General features: G+C 38.6%; 1 non-coding gene across 1 annotated transcript; it reads right to left on the bottom strand.

The window, feature by feature from the left end:
- Positions 1-7995: 7995 nt before the first annotated feature.
- Positions 7996-8068, bottom strand: Trnav-cac (transfer RNA valine (anticodon CAC)). Its single transcript has one exon. It is a non-coding gene; the product is annotated as a tRNA-Val (tRNA).
- Between the last annotated feature and the right edge of the window lie 2254 nt (positions 8069-10322).

Here is a 10322-nt window from a genome sequence, read left to right as displayed (position 1 = left end):
ACGATAGGTAGATGGTCGCTACCGTGGGGATCGGGGATCACCTTCCACGTGCAATCCAACCGTAGCGAGGTCGAGCATAAGGATAAATCCAGCGCGCTTGGTCTTGCTGGTGGTGCGGGAATCCGTGTCATTTCTCCGGTATTCAAAATAGTCATATTGAAGTTATCGCAAAGATCATAGATCGCGGTTGATCTGTTGTCATCATGAAGACAACCCCATCCCGCACCGTGAGAGTTAAAGTCTCCTAAAACTAACGTCGGTGCGGGAAGAAGTTGCATGATACTGCTGAGCCAGTGGTACCCAACTGAGGCTCTAGGGGGAATGTAGATGGAAGCAATGCAAAGGTCCTTGCCTTTCATTGTGACATGACATGCGACAACTTCAATACCTGGTATCGATGGGAGGTTAATTCGATAGAAGGAGTAGCACTTTTTGATCCCCAAAAGTACTCCTCCGTAGGGATCGTCTCGATCCAGGCGAATAATGTTAAAATCGTGGAAGTTCAGGGAAACATCAGAAGTTAGCCAAGTTTCGCACAATGCAAATGCGTCACATTTCAGATTATTCACAAGAATTTCAAAAGAATCTATTTTTGGGATGATACTTCTACAATTCCACTGTAAAACAGTGATTGAATCCGTGACCTCGGTGGATGAGTTAGCCATCGAAGGATACGATCGCTGAAAGAAGGGGCCATTTTGCAGTCAACTGCTTCAAAAAAGTTCTAACTGTAGGTATCAAAGCCATAAACAGGCTTTTAAGGGGATCAGAGATATTGAAGGTGGTAAAAATCCAGTCCACAACATCAGAGAATTTTATGAGCCCAGCACCCAGCTGATTCTCTGTTGGGTTTTCAGGGGCACTTGGGGATTTTGGTGTCCCGGGAAGTGGTGGGAATTCCTTCTCAGAATTGAGTTTTCCGAAACCAGGAACTTTTTGCTTCGGAGCTTTTTCTCCACTACTCCTAAATATAAATGTTGGAGGCCCATCGGAAGACATCTTCGAACCCTTACTTGGGAGCTTATGAGAGGATTTGTTTACTCTTTTTCTAAAGCTATGAGGGACCGCCGAAGATGTACCTTCCAATGGGTCGTCAAACTCGCTCTCGTCAGTTGACAAGCAGGTATAGATGTTCGTTGATTGTTTAGGGGGTGTGGCAGTCTTGAGCATGTCAGCAAAGGAACGCTTGGAGTGTTCCTTCAGGGAACGCTTCATGTTATCCTTGCGCATTTTGTACGCAGGACATGCCATTAGGTCATGCGGACCCTCCTTACAGTAAAGACACTTTTCAGTGCGTTTACCGCAAGAGCCATCCGCATGAGACCCCCCACAGTTAGCACAACGGAGCTTATTGCAGCAATGGGATGTTGTGTGTCCCAGTTGCTTGCAGTTGGTGCAGTTCATTAAACGCGGAACAAAAAGACGAACAGGGAGGCGCACTCGGTCCAGGAGGACGTAGTTAGGTAAAGCCGAGCCAGCGAAGGTCACCCGATACGAGTCTGATTGGGGATATGATTTGGTACCATCCCCCGCGATCGACACTGAATGCAATCGCTTGCAATCCAGTATCTTTACGGTCTTAAGTAAGGGGTTTTTAAAGCAACCCATCCCGTACTTAAGAACGTCTTCGCATGTCAAACTGGCATCGGTGACCACGCCGTCAATCTCGACTTCACGAGCGGGGATGTACACACGATATTCCCGCGTAAAGAGCTCGCATTGAACGATCTCGTTAGCCTGTTTTGCACTGGTTAACGAGACCCTAAGCTTGTCTGGGCGCACCTTGTCGATACTCTTAACGGTAGAGTATCGCTTTGACAGTTCTCTCGATAATTGAAGAGTGTTCAATTTTTTTCCATTTAATTTGGGCCGGAAATAAACCGTATACGGTCCGGCCGGGAGTGCAAGTCCGTCGGGATAATTTTTAACGCGGGGTTTGTTGCTATTAGCAGTTGTATCCATTTCATTATCTGGTGGATCAGGATTATGTTTCTCAATGTTTATCATGACACGGAATTGTATCCGTGCGGGTAAGAGATCTGGGGTACTATCAGGTAATTTAAACGACAGATAAAATAGGAAAAGAGAATATTACTTATCTTAAACAATAGCCACCAATGCCTGGCCTTGGTTAATCGGTGTGCTCCGTAGCAAAGCTCGGCCGCTGGGGCCACGCGTTGATTGAATTGTAACTGTGCCCGTGTGCAAAAAAACCTCTAGGAGGAAAAAAGCACACAGCACCGGGTCACGGCACCACTCCAAACGTTCGATCACTATTTAAAGTCTACAGACTTGCACTAGCACTTGAAATCGCCTAACGGTATTGTTTCTATTGTTTCGTGTTTGTCTGGTACACTGCTCACAGTAACAAAAGATTAATCTTTGATTGACCTTGAAGCGGATTAGCACGGCTATATACACACTTGCTCTACCACGAATTAGCATCCGAACGGTACGACGGTCGCGTTAGGAATGATACGATACTTCTTGATTAATACAGATACTACATCAAAATAGATTAAAGGGTTATTTCAAGAAAGGAGTGTAGCAAGTGCCCCAAACATGGGAAGTATAAAGTGAATTGATCGTATTTTATGAAAAAATGATACTTCTTGACTAGTACTGCATATTTCTAGCAACTAAGTGATTACGTGGAAATAGGTTGTGTTTCACTACGCTCTGAGTATTTCAATAGTCAGAACAATTTCTAAAATTGTTTTTGCGGCCTTGTATTTACGAAACATTTCCGAGCAACGCCGGGTAATTCAGCTATTATGATATAAAGAAGCGCGTATTATTCAAAAAACTTTTTAGTTGATGCACGAAAAATCAATCACTTTGGCAATACCGATACTCGAATTCTGAACCACAGACAATAACGGTCAAAACATCAACCGAAAACAATAGTCAGAACATTTAACGTCTTTTTTTTAACTAAATGCGTTAGAAACTGTTAGAGAATCTGATATTTAACGTACCCCACCAGAAGGAAATCGTTGACGTCAAATGTATTTTTGATATCAAGTTCCTGACGAAGGTCTTTCTGTGGCTGACGATCAGCGAGATGAGAATGCCCAAGCCGCTATTCGTTCTCGAAAGAGAATGAAGCCTTTTGGCCGGATCTGGACTAGTATGCCAGGAGATCGTTAAAGGAGATGAACTAGCTTCAGATAGACGTGGCACCAATGATCGTCAACCTATCCAATGTCCTTCAGATATGTGGTGCTAAAACAATAATCTCGCAAGTAAAAATATAGAGGATTATTGGTGTAAAATCTGCAAAAGTGTTGACAAAAATCTTTTCCTTGATCATGGTTAGGTTCCGGATAACTGCCACAGGAAGCATTGTTGAAAAACGCAACATAGAATTAAAGGAATACTTGTTCCATTAAAATCTATTTTTGCATTTTTGTATCGCCTAATGGAATTAGTCCTATTTTGATGCAGTTATTAAGTTGTTGCTTTTGAATAATCTTTTTTGGAGTTTCCCAAAGTATTTGCCTCCCAAGTTTTTTTTCTAAAAGTAACAGCAAAATGATAACTTAATGTGATATCAATTGAAAAATTGATGAGCTGAGATCAAATTAAGATTTCAATGTGATGTTGCTATCATAATAAGATTTCGATTTGCTCTCGTTTTGATGTTTGACTTTGCTCGGGTAATCTATTAGTTTTCAGTACCAATATATATTATTAAGATTCAATATAGAACTTTATAGTAACAGTTACATGAAAATAATGTGACTATTATGTAAAATTCTGGTAAAATCTTAGTTCAGATGATATAAATTTTACAGTATAATTTAAATGAATTTAAATCTCATATCGTCATGTAAAACGGGAGTAACTATAACAACTGTGCAACTTATCAAAAACTTGTCAAACGGCTGTCATAATTGTACCGGGCACAATATACGTCGAAATTGCTATAAATCTCTAGTGGAAAAAAATTAGTGAAATGATTGATGCTCTCCGCAAGGTAAAAAAGGCTAAGCCGAATTGATAACCTTGCTGTAAAAAATATATTTCTGCAGAGTCCGCATTGTTTTGGCTGCCTCAGTTGCAGTAATACAGCGTTATATACGCAATAAAAACAAAAATCAATCAGATAATTTGTATTCGGTTCTCACTTCGCGAAAAAAAAAAAAGCAGACCTGACATCACTTTTCAAAGATATTGAACGAAAAGTTAATTTCATCATAGTTACTCCCATAGTTATATATTACCGCTTGTGCAACTTGATTTTGCAACTCCAGCACACGGACTTGCCAAAATAATACCTACAGTGCGTATCACAAAAGTAGGGCCCTCTAAGATGAATGACTATACTGTATTGTTGTTTAATTCAACTAGAAGATTAAGACTGATAAAAAACAAAAACGTAGAGAATTTCTTTCCGAAATATTAACATGTTAATGTTTCCTGTTATTTAGATAATATGTCATTATTACGTTGGGTGAACCATTTTCTATTCCACTCACTGTTACAATCGATGCCATATTGAAAAATATTCAAGAAAAAATCATTTCGAGATTTTTCAGGCTTAACTACACATTAGTTTGATCAAAATCGTATGCGAATTTTGAAGAATGTTTCAATACACGTATTTTAAACACCATTCCGATGATTCTCATTAAAAATAATATACTGTTTTTTTTTTCACAGAAATTGGTTTAGAATCATAATTCAAAGCCGCTTGAAAATTTCGGGCGTTCGAATACATGTTTCATCATAAAAATGCAGTTCGTTGTCGATTTTTCATTTACAAAAACACAAAAGATTAATTCTGCAATATGTGCATTATTATTTTTCATTATTTTACAAGATCCATGTTTGTGTTGAAAGCAGTTGTATTGCAAATCAAATATGAAACTTATTTATTAGAAATTATGTTTGTTATGTTTTTGTAAACGTCATTCCATTTCTTGTTTACATTTCGTAGTAGATTGTACGAGTTTCACAATTGTTTTTTCGCTGATTTTATTACTGCCGTTTTGATGGCATTGACGCATGAGTTTTTGTATCAGTTACACAATCATTGTGAATAAATGTTCGTAATAACGGATGAACTTGAAAGTATGTTGCACAACACAGAAAAATTGCGCTTTTTCCATAACACAACAGTTACTAGAATAGTGATATAAACTAAATTGATAAATTGCACAGTCAGTAGAAATATACAGGACAGCAGCTTAACATACTACTTGGGCAATGGACCCTATCAACAAATGTAACATTGGGAGGATGGAAAATGTTGCACCCCAATTGCTATTAGTTGACATTTCTAGGGGCAGAATGCATCATATTATTACACTTTACCCTAATGTTTAAGCCCTATTGATGCAAATATCGCAATGAACCGGTGTTGGACCATCGGAATTCGAATTGCAATTTGTCGTTTACGCTACTTACACAATTGTAGCTTTCAAATGAAAAAAATTGAGTGGATAAAATCAAGTGCGGTCTGTCTTACCGTCTTAACTCAAAAGATAATATTTCCAGAACCGAAAGTTTGGAAAGTATTGATCAATTGAATTGTGATCATTGAAATTAGTACCATTTCAATCCAAAACAAGTTGCTTCAGAAGGAACATTCGCAATTTCTGAAGTATTAAGGAGTCGCAAGACGAAGACGATCTCTAATGTCAATGCTAAAGACTGTCCCAGAAAGTATGGACGCAACCAAAAACCGCTGCCAATTCGCAATGGTTCAGAATCTGTCAATTTTTATGGCTGCGTCATGTTGTTTACACTCTTCTCTAACCACTTGTGCAGTTGTTTATTCGTTTTCATTAGTTTGTTTCGAAATGCGTGGACTTTCAGCAGAACAACGTTGAAAAATTGTGTATAAATGGTGTACAGAACGCGGACTGTCACTGAGAAAGATAGCAAAAATGGAAGGAATAAGTGAAAAAGCCGTGCGAAATGCAATCAGGAAGTTCGGTGAGGATAACACCTTTGAGGACGTTCGGCGTTCGAGCAAAAGAAGGAGGTTTCAGTTCGGGATGTGGCCAAAAAAAGTGGACACTTCGAAGTCAAATGTTCTTCGTGCTAAAGAACGTTTCTTCGAACCTAAAAGAAGCCGAAACAACCCAACCAAAACGTAGTCCGAAACAAGAAGCATCGATCAGACCGAGGGTTCGAAAGCTGTACAATACGATTCTTGCTCGAAATTTGAACTGCATAATCATGGACGACGAAACCTACGTGAAACTCGATTACAAATCCTTGCCGGGAGCACAATATTATACGGTGCGAGAAGGGCAAGTGTTAAACCAGTCCGAGACATCGATTGAAGTCGAAAAATTTGGTAAGAAAGCTATGGTCTGGCAAGCAATTTGTAGCTGCGGTAAGATTTCGAAACCTTTCATCACCACTGCTTCAATGAACAGCGAAATATACATCAATGAATGTTTACAAAAACGACTTCTACCCATGATTTGAAGCCACAAGGATCCTGTTGTTTTCTGGGCAGATCTTGCTTCTTGCCACTACTCGAAATCAACGGTAGAATGGTATACTACCAAAAATGTCACTTTCGTCCCAAAAGACATGAATCCACCAAATTGCCCACAACTTCGACCAATTGAGCAATTTTGGGCATTAACGAAGGCACATCTTAGGAAACATGTCTCGGCAGCCGAAACCATTCAACAGTTCGAAAAAGATTGGAAAAAAGTGTCAAAACTTTTCGTCAAGAAGTCTGTACGGAATTTAATGAGGAACGTTCGCAAGAAGGTGCGCCAGCTAGTCTACAATGACTAAGTAGCAAATTTTGAGAATAATATTCTGTTGTTGTAGTCTAACATTATCAGTATATTGAATAAAATTTGACACATTATCAGTATATTGAAATAAATCTAACACTTGTGAATTATTCACAGCGAAATCAAAGTGCGTCCATACTTTCTGGGACAGTCTACAATTCAATTTGAAATGTATGCATAAATCGGATAAGAGTTCATGCTGAAATATTTAAATCTTCACCCTTCTGGAATTCACGGTAATTATATCGAGTTCAACGGACAATTAAAAATCTGATTACATCAAAAAACAATCCCGGGTACAATCCGTGAACGAATCAAACGAAAGTGACAAGAAATAATGAGCAAAATTAAACCCATAAATTTGAACCCCAACGACACCATAAATATGGTTTCAATTAAGTTTACCACCACCGCTCACACCCAATCTAAGCCGGAACGGTGTCAGTGCCTTCGATGCAAGAAAGAAAAAAAAACTAGGTTGAAAAGGTGTAAATGATGGAGTGAAAAGCAGCAGCTTCCCAGCGCCGGAACGGAAGAAAAATCAGTCGAATAGCAAACTACATCCATGCAGAACTTAACGTCGGGTGTCGACTTTTTCCGGACATAATTCCATTAAAACTGGCTGCACCTCCGAGGAGCACGATTCTGCCGGTGGTGCTAAGAATAACGGAACAAAACCGTGAACGAGCAAAACAGTTCACATAAAAACTTCCAACTAAATTAGTTTCCCTGGCTCTTTGTACCACCCATAAATAGTCTGGTGGTCCACCCCGGAAGTGAAAGCTTCCCGGGTGGGCACCGGAGTACAAACATCGCTGCAAAATGCTGTAAAATTGTATACCTACCTACACAACCTAATATGGCCTCCGCTGCCTCCGGTCATTTTTTCCGTGGCAATTGATAAACACGGGCACAGGTTGGGGATCAGCATCGTGACTTTGCTTCCCAACTTGCTTCCCAACCCCATGAACATCAAGCATCCTGAATCTGTACAGAGAAGCGGTAAGATGTGAGAACACTGACGCCGGTCCGTACACCGACTGGGTTCTGAAGGAAACACAACCAGACAAAGTCAATCCAGCTCACATCATAATGCGAGCGATCCTTCCGCTCCTGATGGGCTAAGACGGAAGTGATGATGAATGATGGCGGGGATTATTTTCTTCACCAAGAAGGTTGCAGTTTCTACCGAGAAATAAAAAAAAAACATAAAATATCATTTATGCTTTGTTCCCGCCCGGGTTTGAACCGGGGACCTTCTGCGTGTGAAGCAGACGTGATAACCGCTACACTACGGAAACATGTTCCGATGATGTCAATCCGTTAACAGTTTTCATTATTATACTTCTTCGTTGTATTAAATTACTAGCCTAAAAGCATTCATCAATAATCACTCAGTTCTCCGATTGAATAAAGGTGCTGTTATTCACCTGTTCGCTCTACAATTGATTTTGTTTTGCGCCCTTTTCGGTGCATGTCAATTAAATTGTATCGTTTATCTGGACAAGGTAATGAAAATTTCGTGCTGACGTAACAAAGTCCTCGAACACATCGTCGATATTCCATTGCAGCAAGCATACGATGATGACGCTGGTTGATTGAAGGAACCAAAGTGAATTGCAATCAGTCACCGACAGGGGGAGGCCAAACATGGCTAACTAGTTCACTGTCACTGTTCGACCATTTGAGAAATGGCTCCGCTTCGAGAATGTCGGAGTTAAAATACTCATCATAATTGGTACCAAAGTAAGTTAATTCATTAATTTTGGCTACTCAGAGATAAAAAATACAAGCAGCTGAATTTAGTTTCACAGAATTTCTTGAAAAAACAAAACAAAATTGCAAATACATTTCGTGTACTTTCAATAAGTTAGCTCTTCAACATTTTTTAATAATATTAGCTTCTCAAACATTCTGAACTTCGAACGGATTGCTAATATTCCTTAAGTGACCATGGAAGCGAGCCACAAATGGCAACCAAGAAACCGCCTACCCTCCCACTCCACCTTCCGCTATTTTGCGATGCTCTTGATGTAAACAAACCATGAAACACGTTTTTTCTACGCGTAGGGGTAAATATATTACGTAGAATTGCTACTGCAGTTTGGTGACATAATCACTCATCATATTGATATATGTTTATGATAAACTATCAACTCTGAAGAATGATTTGTGCAAAACTTTTTCGGACCTTCATTAGAAGGTTTCTTCTTAGTATGTTATTATTTTCCACTCACCTCAAGATTTCAACTGCTGATTATAGCTCTGTGACATAAGTAAGCTTTATGAAACTCTTTTGAGTTGTTCTTCACCGGTAAACTTATCCTCTGATCTAAACTTTTTATTATAAAACCTTTGAATAACTCACAGTTCTGGTTTTAAAAATTTTCCAAAAATCCACGATAAAAAGTTTGTCGGCCTGCTTTAGTATTGGTAATACCATCCTTTTATAATGGCAGTGATGCCATACATAATTAGAGAAAAAAAACCTTGCCATGCACTAAAAATGGCAATATTTTCAATTAGTCGCACATTGATATAGTTGAAATTACGGATCAAAACTAATTTCGTAAGTCACCATCTATAATTTCAATATTTAAAAAAAACGATAACATTTGCCTAATTTCCATTTCAAACACTGCTTCCCCTCCTAGTTATCCGCAACCCTGTTGTCTTATTTCCGTCGCTATGGAATGCAAAAAATAAACAAACCGTTCAAGTATTGCAATCTTTTCAAAAGGCCTCGTCCTCCCGTCGTGAATAGGAAAATAGATGGAACACGATGATAGAGTGTGTTTTGGGTAGTGAGTATGTGCGGGACTCATCAGTTCGAACAGTGGAAGAACTGCCAGAAGTGCCAATTCAAAACAATACCACAGAATTTAGAAACTGTACTGGATCCAATAATTTGGCATCAATAGGTAAAATTCTAAAATATTTTCGTCAATATATGAAATTATATCTTCAAATTTGCATGATAAATCTTTTCAGAGCAAATTGCCGATTTACGATCACCCCTCTATCAAGTGCCACTTGACTGTTCTCTAGGTGAGGTTGCTTCCCTATCCGAAAACGATGAAATTGTCGACAAAATGGAAAATGTAGAATTTGTTAGTTTGTACTTTTTGAATATGTGAGCTTCATATTCAAAAATTAAAATTAATACAAAAAGCCATTGCAACAGAGTTTGTTCTGGTTTCGTGTGATGTTACTATACTTAATCCATCAATGTAAAAGCTTCCTTTTTACTCCTTTTTTTTTAATGTAAGAAAAATGTCTAGAACCAAACGAAGGCAAATAGTCGACTATCTTCTTTGGCACAATCATTATATTCTTTTGGTCGCATGATTGCAATTTGCTAACTCCAGAATTAGTATGAAGATGAGATAAAACCACTCTGATCTGCTAGGTGATTTGAATAGTTTCAATGTTTACTTTTTGTTCTTGGAACTGTATTCCTTTTAGCACACAAATATTATTATTTCATTCTTCTCTACTTACAAATACTATTACTATATGAAAAAGTATTGTTTTACCAATACTTTTACATTTATT

The sequence above is a fragment of the Malaya genurostris genome, chromosome 2 (assembly GCF_030247185.1).
Source record: "Malaya genurostris strain Urasoe2022 chromosome 2, Malgen_1.1, whole genome shotgun sequence".
In the NCBI taxonomy this organism is placed as follows: Eukaryota; Metazoa; Arthropoda; class Insecta; order Diptera; family Culicidae; genus Malaya; species Malaya genurostris.
This window is presented reverse-complemented; position numbering and strand designations above follow the sequence as displayed.